The 14,772-nt window shown below is 52.9% G+C and overlaps 1 protein-coding gene across 2 annotated transcripts in view; it reads left to right on the top strand.

Moving 5' to 3' along the window:
- The window catches only part of MSRA (methionine sulfoxide reductase A), a 108,499-nt gene that overhangs the window by 8,768 nt on the left and 84,959 nt on the right, over nt 1–14,772 (top strand). The gene's annotated exons all lie outside the window — the stretch shown is intronic.

Raw genomic sequence — 14,772 nt, 5'->3', positions numbered from 1 at the left:
CACCCTCCACCACCCCGTGCCAGAAATGGTGGCGGCTCATCGCTGCTAAGGGACGTGCGGAGTCGGGCAGTGTGTAAATGGGCGCGTGCGGACTCGCGGAATCACGCGGCAACACGAGAGAGACCCCGCGCCACCCCCACCGTCCGCTCTCCAGGGGCGCGGCTCGCAGGGCCTGCCCTTGATCTCCGCTACTGAGCCTAGGGGAGGGAGCTTTGTGTGTGTGCGCGTGGCGCGCGGCCCCGGTCTCTGCCGCCGACGCTGATTTCCCCGGCTCGTTTAAATCTTGCGCTCCGGCCTCAACGAGCGCGGGGGTTGCGGGATTGCCACCGATCTGCGCCGGCGGTGATTGTGCCGCGCGGTTGATTGTGTACGTTGCGCGTGCGTTGAATTGTCTTCGTGGCCGCTACGTGCGTAAATTGTGAGACCCGTCCTGCTGTTGGACGAGTTATGATAATCGATAGCGCGGTCCTCTCCTGTGTACGTATGTCGAATTTCTTTCGCGCCGTACGTAGCCAACCGTGCAAATCGGAGGTGCGGGGGAGGGACAAAAACTGCCGCCTGTCTCATCCGTACGTGTTGCTCGTTCTGTCTCGTTCGTTCCGTTCGCCTAGAGCAGTGGTTCTTAACCTTGTTGGAGGTACCGAACCCCACCAGTTTCATATGCGCATTCACCGAACCCCTCTTTAGTGAAAAATAAAATGTGATTTTTTTCAAATTCAAGACATAGATATGTTTTTTACTGGTACACAAAATGAGCCGTGCATGAACATTACCTTGTTCAAAGAATAAAACCAACACAATGCATAAACTCACAACAAATTACATACCTGTAAATCAATGTGACTTCTGCTGTTGCCTGTTGCCTTTGAGAGATCAGTTCAGATATGCGTGTCTTCACCTTGGCAAGTGCCACTCTCATGTCATTTTCACAGCAAAGTCTGTTCCTTTTCTTCGTTTTTATGTCCAGCATCCTCGAAAAGGATTGCTCACAAAGATATGTTGTAACAAATGGTATAAAAAAATCCAGGGCTTTCTTAGCAATAACTGGATACTTGTTCATTTGTCGACACCAAAACGTTGAGAGCGTTGTTGTTCTGAAGAGTTGCTGTTGAACCTGGCTCTGCTGAATTTCAATGATTTCGTCGAGGAATTCATCATTGACATCTGCTGTTTCAACAGCAAACGTGAACGGCTGTCTCACCCATGCTGGATATGACTCTCTTGTAGGGAAATATCCGTCGAGAGACTTTGCAAGCTCATCTAAGTGCGTGGCAATTGTTTGCTTCAGTTCCGTGGATACAGAAATATCTCCGATTCCAGACATCTTCGATCTTACTTGCACAGTCGTCCAGAAGCAGGAAGTTTGCGAAGCTATTGTTCTCTGTTCGTCGTTTCCATAACGGTAGCTTTTTTTGAAAAGCCTTCAGGTGTTCTTCGGCTTCCATGATATTGACTCCACCACCCTGCATCTGCTGATTGAGATGATTGAGAGCTGCGAATATATCAGCCATGTACGCTAAAATGAGAATGAACTCAGGATTTTTGAAGCAATCTGCATGGCAGTGTTGGTGCTCTTGCAAAAACAGGGCTAATTCCACACGCATGGCAAAAACACGATTCAGCACCTGTCCCCGGGATAACCACCGAATATTAGAATGGAGCAGAAGTACCTCAAATTCAGAGCCCATTTCTTTACACAGCTCACTGAAGATGCGGTGCCTCAGAGCACTTTTTCGCACATAGTTCACACATTCCACCACAGTTTTTAATACTTCTGCCATTTTTGGAGGTAAGGTTTTTGTTGCCAACGCATGCCTGTGCAGAATACAATGCGTCACAATGATGTGTGGTGCATCGGCCTTTACTAGCGCACCAAAACCAGACTTTCTTCCCAGCATGACTGGAGCTCCGTCCGTACAAACTGCAGAAACCATATCCCATGAAAGATTGTTGTCTCTGAAGAAGTCATCTACAAGCTTCTTCACATCGGCTGCCTTCGTTGTTGTTGTAAGAGGCTTACAAAATAAAAACTCTTCTTTTATCATGTCGTCTTTCACATAGCGTACAAAAACAGCAAGCTGGCTTAGATCAGAAACGTCTGTGGTTTCGTCGAGTTGAAGGCTGAATTTTGCCGGGCTTGAAATCAGATCCGCGACTACTTGAGCCAAGATGTCTTTACTCATGTCTTCTATTCTGTCACTGACGGTGTCATTTGAAAGGGGAATTTGGGATAATTTACCTTCGGCCGCTGTTCCGAGTATCAGATTCGCCATCTTTAATGCAGCTGGTTTCACAAGTGTTTCACCAATGGTGTGTGGCTTGCCCTGCTTTGCGATCAGCTAAGCAACTTCGTACGATGCTGTCAGGATCGGTTTGTTAACAGGTACAAATCCAAGAGCAGGCAGAGTGGCCCTTTCATCGAATCTGGCTCTCTTCACCCTGAATTCAGCAAGTGTTGTGTTCTTGTATTCCCCGTCTCCATGCAGCTTCAAGAAGTGTTCCTTTAGTTTTGCCGGTGCAAGACTAGAGTTGCTCAACTTGGCGTTGCAAATCATGCAGATAGGACGCTCACTCCCATCACGTTCCGTGATACATGAGAATCCATGTTGTACATATTCGTCCGACCACTTTCTTCTTTTGCCCGACATAGTTAGTATGGATAAAATATTAAAGAAATCACACGACGTACGACAACAACAGTCACACGTTGACTACTGAGTACGCACTAAATTCCCCGCAGCGCTGATTGGCCAAGCAGTGTAGCATGATCATCTGCAGCCAGTGATGGCCAAGCGGGCCGTGTGTGTCATCACAAATTTACACAATAATTCAAGTGTGTCCGGACCTCCGTGGCGGGGGCTCTGCCGAACCCCTGAGATCGACTCACCGAACCCCTGGGGTTCGATCGAACCCAGGTTAAGAACCACTGGCCTAGAGGTTCCGCTCGCATATGATTTACATATGATTTGCATAATGGTAGAGCCGTGGCACAGTACACTGCGCTATGAATCTGGCCACCTGAGTTTGATCCCCGGCCACAGCTAGTGTTGTTGACGAGTGAGATCTTTCACCGGGGGAGGCCTTCATCCACCAGTCGATTGACAAAGGACAGCGAATACGTTTGTTCCGAATATTAATTTCGTAGGCGCGTGATTTGGGCGCACCTCCTGCAAGCGTGCGGATCGATTTTGACCGATGGATTTCGATCGTTCTGATGCCGAGCGTGGGGTTCAAAATCCTCCCATTTGTTTTGTTTAAACTGGGATTGGAGGAGTCATTTTCATGGGCGGGATGACGCCTTCCCCGCTGCCATTTTACCGACTCGGCCTCTCTCATTTACAGCAGCAGCAGCGGCGGTGGCGGCGGCCGCGACGGCTGCGCAGACATATGATCCCGACTCTTTTGAGAAATGCAGATGGAATCTTGAAATATTATAGGGTCGTCCGTCGCGGGACGGCAATAAACAAGTTATCAATCGATGGAGATTGAGGGACTGCGTGCCCTTGGGCACGGTGCCTCCTGTTTCACCCTGATCGCTCAATAGCGTGACGTTACGGTGGCGGAGGAAGCGGCGGCGGAGGAAGCACAGCGCTGAATTTTTCATGGGTCTCGCTCGGAGGCGCGCTGGCTTTGTGTGGGTTTGCTTGCGCGGGGCGAGCGAACAGACGAGAGCCGGGACACCGACGCGTGCGGAGTCCGTCGTTTGGAATCTATCCCCTCTCCACGCTCGCGACGCGCGCGTCCAGCGAGAATTTTATCGGTTGCCTTTTTACGATTCTTGCAACGATACGCCAATATCACATTTCGGGTAGCGGTGAGAACACAAATGTACAAACAGCGCAACAATAACAACAACAACAAAATAATGATCAACAATGCCAAGGACAGTAAAGCCCAGGCACGTGACGCCACAGGGGCTCAGAGACTTTAATGTGTTCTTGCGCTCGCAATGCTTGCCTCTCGTTTCACGTGCGACAGTCAGTTACCTGCAGTTCATGCAAACGTCATGCAAAGTATACGGTCGCGTAACATTGGGGCTTGTGGAGAGAACAGAGTTCTACTCGTGAGACGGAAGAGATATCTGAAGGTGCCAAAGAGACAAATAAACGGGCGGTCGAATCGCGTCCCCGTCCCCGCGACCCGCCGTGGCGGTGCCGCCACTCGCCCCGAGACCCCCGAACCTCGAGCCAGCGCGATCCCCACAAATCGGGCTCCACGGGTCAACCCAACGGTCCCCGTCGTTAGCGCCTCCGCTGGGCGCGAGCGCGATGCGAACGCGTCGGGCGCGACGTGCACGGCTCGGAGGGCGGCCGTCGTCCACGCACGCGACGGGGTCGTCGATAGCGACGGGGTCGTCGATAGCGACGGGGTCGTCGATATCGATCGAGAGGAACGCGCGCACCGCCGGGCGGTGGTGGTGGCAACGCGCCGATGGTGGGGGAAACGCTTTCCCCTCTCCGTGGGCTCTTTCGCCACCCGCGATTTTTTTTCCCTTGCGGACTAAAAGTCATCGCCACGTCTTCCGGTCCCGCATCCCGCGCTAATGCCGCAGTCACCCTGCAGTTACCCCTTGAATTACCCCACAGTTACCCCTCGGTTTCCCATTCGGTTCTGCCGCAGTTACGTATCCGGCAATTGCCCTCATTATTGCCACGCGCGTCTGCGTCCTCAAAGCAGGATTTTAAATCAAACCACCTCGACGACTTGCCCTGTGAGCGTTTCTTGGCATCCAATAAATAATAACACCCCCCCCGTACCCACCCCACGGCTCTCGCTGCCACCTCTGTCGTCCCCGCTCCGCGTTTTTCGATTGCAGCCGCACGGTCGGTCGCTATTGTCGGCGCCTTCCCCCCCACCCCCACCCCCCTCCCCAAATGTTCGCGCACAAAAGACGGCGCGCCGCGTGCAGCCCACGGCACGCGGCGCGGGGACGAGCGGAAGGCCGCCGCTGCCCTCCGCCCCCCGCAGGCCGCTGTGGATCTGTGGAAGCGCGCCCTCGCCTTTGTCCGCCGCTCGGCGTGCGTGCAGGTGCACTTGCCGTGGCCGCTGCGTCTGGTTGCCCTCCCTTTGTCAGCGGTGCGGCGTGCCCCGAGCATCGAACAACGATCGCCCACCCACCCACCCCCCTCCCCCCGCACACCCTCCCTTACTGAGATCCGATCATTCGTTGCGATTGCAGGGTTGGCATTGTTTAGTTTCGCGAGCCGGCGATTGGGATTGTTGTTCCGTTGCGGTGCTTTGTGCGACCCGTGGGGCTACCAGTGTTGCCGCTTTGTCGTGCACGGCATGCTGGGATCGCACGTCGCCGTGAAAAGGCCACAGATGGAGGCCGCTTCTGGATGGCACGGACGCGACGGCACTTGCCCCTGCAGCAGTCTGTTGAAGACTTCACGGGGGATCTTTGTCTTTGTGGGAAAAAAAGCCCCGTGTTTGGTTGTTTTCATTGAGATGAAATGGCCGTTTATCACTCAATACCGCCCCATTGTGCTGCGCCAGATGAGCCGATTAATGGAACATTTGATTCACAGAAGAGCCGTAATTGGAGGGCCTTCATCTTTACACATGTATCAATAACGATTCCCGTTTTTAAACCATTTCATCAACGAAGCGTTGAAGGGCACTTGACTGGTCGTCCCAAAAGAGATGACGTTTGCTAATCTTCATTCGAATCGCATTCTTGGAACTGTGCTCCCCGAGATACGAAGACTTCTCCTTTCGGAACTCTCCCCCGAAAGCGGCGCGTCAACCCTGTGTTTGAGGACGGCCTGCGGTAAGGTGATATTGATGAACTGCTTCTGAGGGTTGCTTTGATCATCGCCCCCCTTGTCCACACGGTGGGGTGACGCTTTGCCCCCCTTCTCCGGTGCCCCGCCTGGAGAGGCGCTCCTCTCCGTGCCAGTGGCGGCGACACCGTGGGCTCGCTCTGGGGAATGGGAGACCGAGCCACGGGCCTGGTGGCAAACCTGATTCGTGGCTGTTTTGCGTTCGTGTCTGCAGTCGTTGGGCCCAGACCATCGGCTCCCCACGTTCGGGGACGCGGTTTTAATCTCGGGCTCCTGAAACTCGGATTCTAAACCCCTGGCTCTCGGCGGTGTTGGGTCAACATGGCCATTGTGGTCACCTGTAGTTGATTTTAGTGCCGTGCCTCCGATTAGCACGGTTGGCTATGTACAGAACAAAATAAGTTCAACAGTCATATGTATATATTTGTTGTAGGCGTGGGGAGGCCTTCATCTAGCAGTCGAGGATGCTGCTGATGATGACTACTATGGTAATTATAATGACGAGGCTAACGTTAATAATGACGACGACGACGATGGTGTTTGCGGTTAAATGCTCGCACGGTCGGTAAAGTTCAACATCGAATTGCCGCTCTGCAAAGACCACTCTGTCCATGAGCTACTTTCACTCTCCACAAGAGGGGAGAGACTCGGTGTATGTACGACGATAATGAGTTGTCTCCCTTGGGGATTTGAACTCGTGACCTTTTGATTGCCAGTGCTCCGAGCACAGCGAGACCAGCTTGGATGATCATCAGACGACAACAGACAGGGCTGTTGATAACGGCCGTGATGCAGAGAGTCGTTCTGCGTGGTGGCGGTGACGCGCTGGGGCAGGCGGCGTGCTCACAGCGTGCAATTTCAACTGAAATGAGCAAGGTGTGTGCGGTCGTGAAGCAGGATCCTGGTGTTAACGAAGAACAGTCGGTGCTGTCCGACAGCGGAGTCTCACCACGCTCCTGTCACACCGCACCCCTCCATATTACTTACTCCTCACCCACACATCGCTCCCGATCACTTCCCTATCACTCCCACGTCACGCTCGCATCAATACCTACCCCCATCTTTCCCGCATCGCTTTTCGATCACTCCCTGTTCGCATCATCTCCACATCACTCCCCCCTCATTACCACATCACCCGAAATCAACAACAACAACAACTTTCATCGCCATAGCTCCCCCTCACCCCAACATTGCTGCCCCCTCCCCCATCACCTCCTCCCTGCCGCGGCACCATTATCGCGCAGTTACCAGCAGAGGAAAAAAACAGCGGTCGGAAATTGCGAGTAATTTCCTTTAATGTTGGCACATCTGTCGCTGGTTGCAATCATTTCCGTGAAATTGAAAAGCCCTGCCTTGGAACACTCTAAATGATGTAATTAAAACTGCAGGCACCTTCAAAAGAGGGGGGAGTCTGCAGCGACATCTCCCCCCCCCCCCCTCCCGAAATTGCATCTTGCTTTGCTATAAAAACAACAACAACAACAACAGCAGCAGCGTGATTTTGTGCCGTAATCCCCGCCGCTGCGTTTGGGGTTGTGACGCCGTGCCACGTGGCGCGCGCCCCCGTTGCTCGAGAGGCGTAAACGCGGGCGACGTGGAGCCCCTCGAGGCTTCTTCGTCGTGCAGGGACGGCCCCGTCCGAGCCAACCACAGCCACATCCACGCGGAATGCGCGGAGGCAGCAAACGGCCAGAAAACGGAAACTGTAAACATATTTTGTTTAATTTTTTTACCAGGCAAGGCCCCACTGAACTCTATGCAGCTCTTTTTCAGAAGCGACCTGGCCGTCACAAATGATAGTTGAACGAAGTGGCTTATCATCATCATCATCATCGTCACGTGGAAATGTATAGCAGCCGATTACTTTTAAATGCGTGACGCTGATTCTAAATGAGGAGGGGGGAAACCGGAGGACCCGGAGAAAAATCCACGCGACCACTCCAAATATGCGGGTGTCGTCAGGATCGGGATCATGCTCGCGACCTCCTGCGTACCAGGCGAGGTAGTTAACATCTCGTAGCCACCGTGGCGCCCCACCCGGAATGCCCCCGAACTCGGAAAGCTAAGCAAGGTTTCGTGCCTGGATAAGTACTCGGATTGGAGACTGCTTGCGGAAATACCAGGTGCCGTAGGCTTGCGCTGCGAGGTGGGCACGAGACGGCCGTACAGAAACAGATTATCGAATCCATCGGTGCGGGTTTTCTTCCGGGTGTCTCCGGTTCCTTGCCACAAGAGGCCCGCACGCTCGTTCATGAAATTGCCAGGCATCTCAATGTGGCACGACCCTCCTGAAAAATAGTCATGAGACTTATTGTATCTTAAGGCTGATGGTTTATCATGATCAAAATTGTTCTCGTTGGGAGTCTGTGTACGTTACGTTGCAGCAGTTTAATGATTGTTATGCGCAAGATATGTGCAAGATACGCGCATCGGCGCGCTCCCGCGTGCACGCTTGAATTTCGTAAACTTGCAATTTACGCGAATTAAATTCAAACTGCTCGCCAGTGTTAGAATTTGGCTCGCGGAGCGGACAAAAACTGTACAACATCTAGAGACGGGGGGACTGTACGAATGATTCTGCAAAAAAAAAAAAACCGAGAGAAATAACGAGACTCTGGAATAGTTTCGCTCCTCGACTGAATCGCGACGGTTCATCGCGCGGCTCCACCGGGGAATTCCCTGCCGCTCCTCTGACCCTTGCCGGATTCAAGAAGCGCGTTCACTGTACCCCTGTTGCGTCTTCACTTGTGCCGTTTGTTGCTGGGCGTCTTGGCATGTTGGGCCTCTGGGCCTGCTTGTGCTCCGCAACTGTGATCATAACAAGGAACCAGCGTGGGGCTAAGAACTAAACTTTAAACTATTTTTTATTTCACCAGGCAAGGCCCTCTGAGCTATGTAGCGATTAAAAAAAAACCGAAGCTACCTGGCGAACACAAATGATAGCCTGAGAAAGCGTCTCATCACGTGGGAATGTATAAGCGGCCAAATACTTTAAAGGGCTGGTTTAGTATGAAGCCTACTGAGAGCTCCAGGTCACTGCATCACCCACAATGCCCGAGGATCTCATCAGACCTCAGAAGCTAAGCAGGCATTTGAGCCTGGATAGCGCTTTGATGGGGTCAGCCACGCAAGACAGCTGTCATAGGCTGCCGAGGTGGGGGCTACACGGTTGGGCACTCCGATGCCCACCGTGTCTGTGGGTGGTGAAGTACGGTCAAATAACCCCCACGGTCTGCACCACGTGGGAGGCCTTCATCCAGCAGTATAGAGATAAAGGGCTGCACGTGTGCATTGCAAGCTGCGCGTGGTGCAACGCGTTCTAGTACCTAGTGGGGAGTGGTGGCGCAGCGGTTGGGTGAGCTGCGCTGTGAACCCAGCGACACGAGTGTGATGCCTGCTCATGGCAGCCAACACCGGTAAAGATTACCTGGTCCGGTCCCGGGCCTCCGCTAGGTCGACTCTACCTCAAATGATGACTTGGTGCGGTGTGTAAACATCACCACGAGCGTGTGCTGTGCTGGCCTGCGCATAGGTGCTCGCTAACGGGACTTGCCACAACTATCTGTTAGGGCTGTATGGGGAATCTTTGTCTTTAAGGCATTCTAGTACTCACGTTATGGTTGTCTGGGTCTGGTTGGTGTGGTTGTCTGGGTCTGGTTGGTGTGGTTGGAGTGGTTGCGGTGGTTGCAGTGGTTGGAGTGGTTGGTGTGGTCAGGGTGGTTGGAGTGGTTGGTGTGGTTGTCTGGGTCTGGTTGGTGTGGTTGGTGTGGTTGGAGTGGTTGGGGTGGTGGGTGTGGTTGGAGTGGTTGGGGTGGTTGTCTGGGTCTGGTTGGAGTGGTTGGTTTGGTTGGAGTGGTTGCGGTGGTTGGGGTGGTGGGTGTGGTTGGAGTGGTTGGGGTGGTTGGGGTGGTTGGTGTGGTTGGAGTGTTGGTGTGGTTGGTGTGGTTGGAGTGGTCAGGGTGGTTGGTGTGATTGGTGTGGTTGGAGTGGTCAGGGTGGTTGGTGTGGCTGCGGTGGTTGGAGTGGTTGGGGTGGTTGGAGTGGTTGCGGTGGTTGGTGTGGTTGGTGTGGTTGGTGTGGTCAGGGTGGTTGGAGTGGTTGGTGTGGTTGGAGTGGTTGGTGTGGTTGTCTGGGTCTGGTTGGAGTGGTTGGTGTGGTTGGAGTGGTTGCGGTGGTTGGGGTGGTCAGGGTGGTTGGTGTGGTTGCGGTGGTTGGAGTGGTTGGTGCGGATGGTACGGATGGTGCCCCTGTGTCGGCTCGCACAATCTTGCTTGCGGGACACGTAGCCCGCCGTGCGATGGCTGAGCGCTCCTGGCCGTAAATCTGTCGCGCCTCCTCTTGTAGTGATTAAAAATTCAGATGAGCGCGTGGCATGTGGAGGGATTAAAGACCTCTAAATTACCGCCTCCCCCCTCTCGCCCATCCCTCCCGTCGCCGCCGCCCGGACCCGGGACCACTGCGACAAACCCAACAAACTAAAATGGAGTGCTCTCTGCAAGCGGCGTGCGACCGGCTCGTCACGTTGGGCCCCCGCCGCCGGATGGATCCTCCTTAAAAATGGATAAAAACTACGCGAGCCTCCGGAGCCGCGCTATCTCCCGAACGCCCCCACTCCCACCAACCCCATCGCTCCGTCGAGGGACGTTGCGGAAAAAGGTCTGGGGGTGGAGGGTGGGGCATGACGGGGGGGGCGGGGTGGAACTGGAAAAGGAAATAAAAAAAATTCGCTCGCGTACCAATCCTCTAGCGGGCAGGCGAATCGGCTCGCAGACCCGGGGCATCTCATCTGCATTCACGTAACGCCGCAGTCATTAACACATCAGAGGCCGCCGTCATAAATAATGAAAACAAATGCAGCGGGGCTAGGTTTTTCCCGATGATACCCCACCCCCATTCCCCCCCCCGCCTCTCGATGTCTTTGGTAATTTAATCGAGCGTGACAAAAATAATCTGCGGTTCGAGTCGCCACCTCCTTTTTAATGTTGAACACGAGGACGAAACAAAGGAAGTGGTGGGTTTTTATTTTTCTTACCCCCGCCCCCCCCGCATCCATGCGACGCGAATGTTCATTTAAACAACCGTAATTGCGCGAGTATTTTATTTTTTTACAAAAAATCACGACCGCCCTCCCTGCCCTCCGCGATGGATATCGTTGTTCTGGTGGTGCCTGCCAAATGTGCACGGTTCGTCACGAGAAGAGATGTGGAATCGATTGGAAGGTGTCCCCCCTCCCCCTGCCCCGAGTGCTCCCATAGTAAGGCGAGACGTGGGGACAGATTCGGTTTTTTTTGCTTCATTCACACGGGGAAAATTATACAGTGAGGGAAAAAAGTATATGATCCCCTGCTGATTTTGTATGTTTGCCCACTGACAAAGAAATGATCAGTCTATAATTTTAATGGTAGGTTTATTTGAACAGTTAGAGACAGAATAACAACAAAAAATCCAGAAAAACGCATGTCAAAAATGTAATAAATTTATTTGCATTTTAATGAGGGAAATAAATATTTGACCGCCTCTCAATCAGAAAGATTTCTGGCTCCCAGGTTTTTTTTATACAGGTAACGAGCTGAGATTAGAAGCACACTCTTAAAGGGAGTCCTAATCTCAGCTTGTTACCTGTATTAAAGACACCTGTCCACAGAAGCAATCAATCAATCAGATTCCAAACTCTCCACCATGGCCAAAACCAAAGAGCTCTCCAAGGATGTCAGGGACAAGATTTTAGACTTACACAAGGCTGGAATGGGCTACAAGACCATTGCCAAGCAGCTTGGTGAGAAGGTGACAACAGTTGGTGTGATTATTCGCAAATGGAAGAAACACAAAAGAACTGTCAATCTCCCTCGGCCTGGGGCTCCATGCAAGATCTCACCTCGTGGAGTTGCAATGATCATGAGAACGGTGAGGAATCAGCCCAGAACTACACGGGAGGATCTTGTCAATTATCTCAAGGCATACCATAGTCACCAAGAAAACAATTGGTAACACACTACGCCGTGAAGGACTGAAATCCTGTAGCGCCCGCAAGGTCCCCCTGCTCAAGAAAGCACATATACATGCCCGTCTGAAGTTTGCCAATGAACATTTGAATGATTCAGAGGACAATTGGGTGAAAGTGTTGTGGTCAGATGAGACCAAAATGGAGCTCTTTGGCATCAACTCAACTCGCCGTGTTTGGAGGAGGAGGAATACTGCCTATGATCCCAAGAACACCATCCCCACCGTCAAACATGGAGGTGGAAACATTATGCTTTGGGGGTGTTTTTCTGCTAAGGGGACAGGACAACTTCACCGCATCAAAGGGACGATGGACAGGGCCATGTACCGTCAAATATTGGGTGCGAACTTCCTTTCCTCAGCCAGGGCATTGAAAATGGGTCGTGGATGGGTATTCCAGCATGGCAATGACCCAAAACACACGGCCAAGGCAACAAGGGAGTGGCTCAAGAAGAAGCACATTAAGGTCCTGGAGTGGCCTAGCCAGTCTCCAGACCTTAATCCCATAGAAAATCTGTGGAGGGAGCTGAAGGTTCGAGTTGCCAAATGTCACCCTCGAAACCTTAATGACTTGGAGGAGATCTGCAAAGAGGAGTGGGACAAAATCCCTCCTGAGATGTGTGCAAACCTGGTGGCCAATTACAAGAAACGTCTGACCTCTGTGATTGCCAACAAGGGTTTTGCCACTAAGTTCTAAGTCATGTTTTGCAGAGGGGTCAAATACTTATTTCCCTCATTAAAATGCAAATCAATTTATAACATTTTTGACATGCGTTTTTCTGGATGTTTTTGTTATTCTGTCTCTCACTGTTCAAATAAACCTACCATTAAAATTAGTGGGCAAACGTACAAAATCAGCAGGGGATCAAATACGTTTTTCCCTCACTGTAGTTCCAAAAACGACACGATTTTCGGTATTCTTAATTTCTCTTCAGCACTTGCACAAACGTTGTCGTTTGGAAAGGGACCTTCGCACGCAGCCAGTTACCATGCCAACAATCCTCCTGTCTGCCACTGGTCCCGTTCTTAGATCGTCCCAGTGCCACGATTTTAACACAATTTGTATTATGTTCGTTTACTCGTTCTAACCTCGCCGAGTCTCATGACTCTCGTTCAGGAGGGTCCTGCCAAGTTAGCGCCGTCGGCAGACGATGATTGGTGTGTACGATCCTAATCGAGCACTTGGGCTATGTTGTCCCAGAGGATCAAGGAGCTACGAACCAGTCGGTGCGAAACCCAACGCGCAGCTCGCAAACAGCGGGGCCTCCGTCGTTTTGTCGGCAAGATTGGCAACAAAACCACTCGCGTGACGTAGTAATTTTTTTCGAAGATCTACGCGACGTGCACGCGTGATCGGAGCGCGCGATTTCGAATGCGAGCGCATGGGCGCGGACAAGCGCCTATCGCGCGCGTCCCCTTCCACGCGCGTGTTGCTTTAGCGCAGCCAAATCCCCGAGCGGCATCGGGGCTCCCTGTGAACGCACCGTCTGGGCAGCTCCTTTTTGATTTTACGCCGTGCACTTTGAAGTCAAGCGGCGGGTGCTTGAGAGGGTCGGGCCACGTCAACCCGAGCGGATGGCCGACCGACCGACCGCCGTTTTGCCGGCCGATGCGGCCACCTGTGCCGATGTCGCGGCCGATGCCAGGCCCGGTGATATCATGCCACCGCGGTTCCGGCAAGCGAGTACCAGCGGCGCGCAGTGGGCACGGAGCCGGCACCAACGTGGGCGGACGGCCCTCGCCGCAGGGATGCGGGCCTCCCCGGCGTGGCCCCGGCACGGCCGCCAGATCCACGCTTTGTTGGTGTTGGTTCATGGCGAACGCATCTCTACCCCTCCAGGGATAGCAAAGTGAGTCACACCTCTTGGTGGGGATGTTGTCCTCTGGAGAGACTGCTCCCTGCAATGCGAATGTGGAATTTGCACCGGAAATGTTGTTACCAGCGCGCCCAAGAAGTGATTTGTAGACGGCGCAACCGTGACCATTGGCTCAGTCTTCCCATCATGCCTTGCACGTCACGTGACATCATCACCCTGCGTGTGTAATGCACACATCCCTTTCTTCAGGCCATCTTGCAGCACGCAGTAGCAAGCAGGGCCATTCCACATGACGTGCGGGCTCTGCCATCCTCTACTGCCCTTATGGCCAGAGATGAAATGAAGGATTTCACAGGCCACACCACTGGACAAGAAGAACAGAGGAAAGGAACGGTCGGAAGAGAGAGAGGCTCTTTGTCGAAGAGTGGGAAGCTACAGGCTGGCAGCAACAGCATCTGCTGTTCGTGAGAATGCCGCCCCTCCCCCATTCACCCAGGGGGCCTCACTCAGTGCATTGGGACGCTGAGCCTCATCTCCCGTGTAAAATAGCCGGGCAACTGGATTGTCCGTGCAACAGATGAAGTTAACGTAATTTCATTGGCGGAATTTTTTGTGTTTGAAATGCGTGTCATTGGCGTGAGGGGGGCGCGAGTTGTCGTATGTCCAGGCCGGAGAAGTCCTGAATTGTGGCCGTGTTGAGAGACACGCGTGGCGTGGTGCTGGGTTTGTGAAGTCTCACGGAGAGACGCGGCCCGCTGACTCGCATAGGCTCGTCATGGCCGTGTCACAAAAGACAGAATCAGAATCTTTATTTAGACTTCTTTTTTTCTTACGGCTGATGTAGATGCAGAGCAACAATTGCAATTTCACATTCAGATGGTCAAGCGCAGATTATCGCGTCAGAAGCAGCGGATGAGTGTATCTCTGCGATGTTTCCTGGAGGAATCCAATGAGCTATGAAGCTCTTTTTCATTTTGTGACATCGTGATGTGCAAGGCCTCATCTCCTGTGACCGTGTCCTCCCTCTATCTCTCATCAGCGTGGCCATCATCGTTGAGTGTCCCGGCACCCACGCTGCTTGTGTATCTTGCAGCGACCGATGCAGCATTCGGCATCGGTACGGCATGTGAGCCACTTAACAGCGGCGGTGGTACGAGCCTCGGCCTCTCCTG

The sequence above is a fragment of the Petromyzon marinus genome, chromosome 3, assembly GCF_048934315.1.
Source record: "Petromyzon marinus isolate PM22_M1 ecotype Great Lakes invasive population chromosome 3, UKy_Petmar_22M1.pri1.0, whole genome shotgun sequence".
Lineage (NCBI taxonomy): Eukaryota > Metazoa > Chordata > Hyperoartia > Petromyzontiformes > Petromyzontidae > Petromyzon > Petromyzon marinus.
This window is presented reverse-complemented; position numbering and strand designations above follow the sequence as displayed.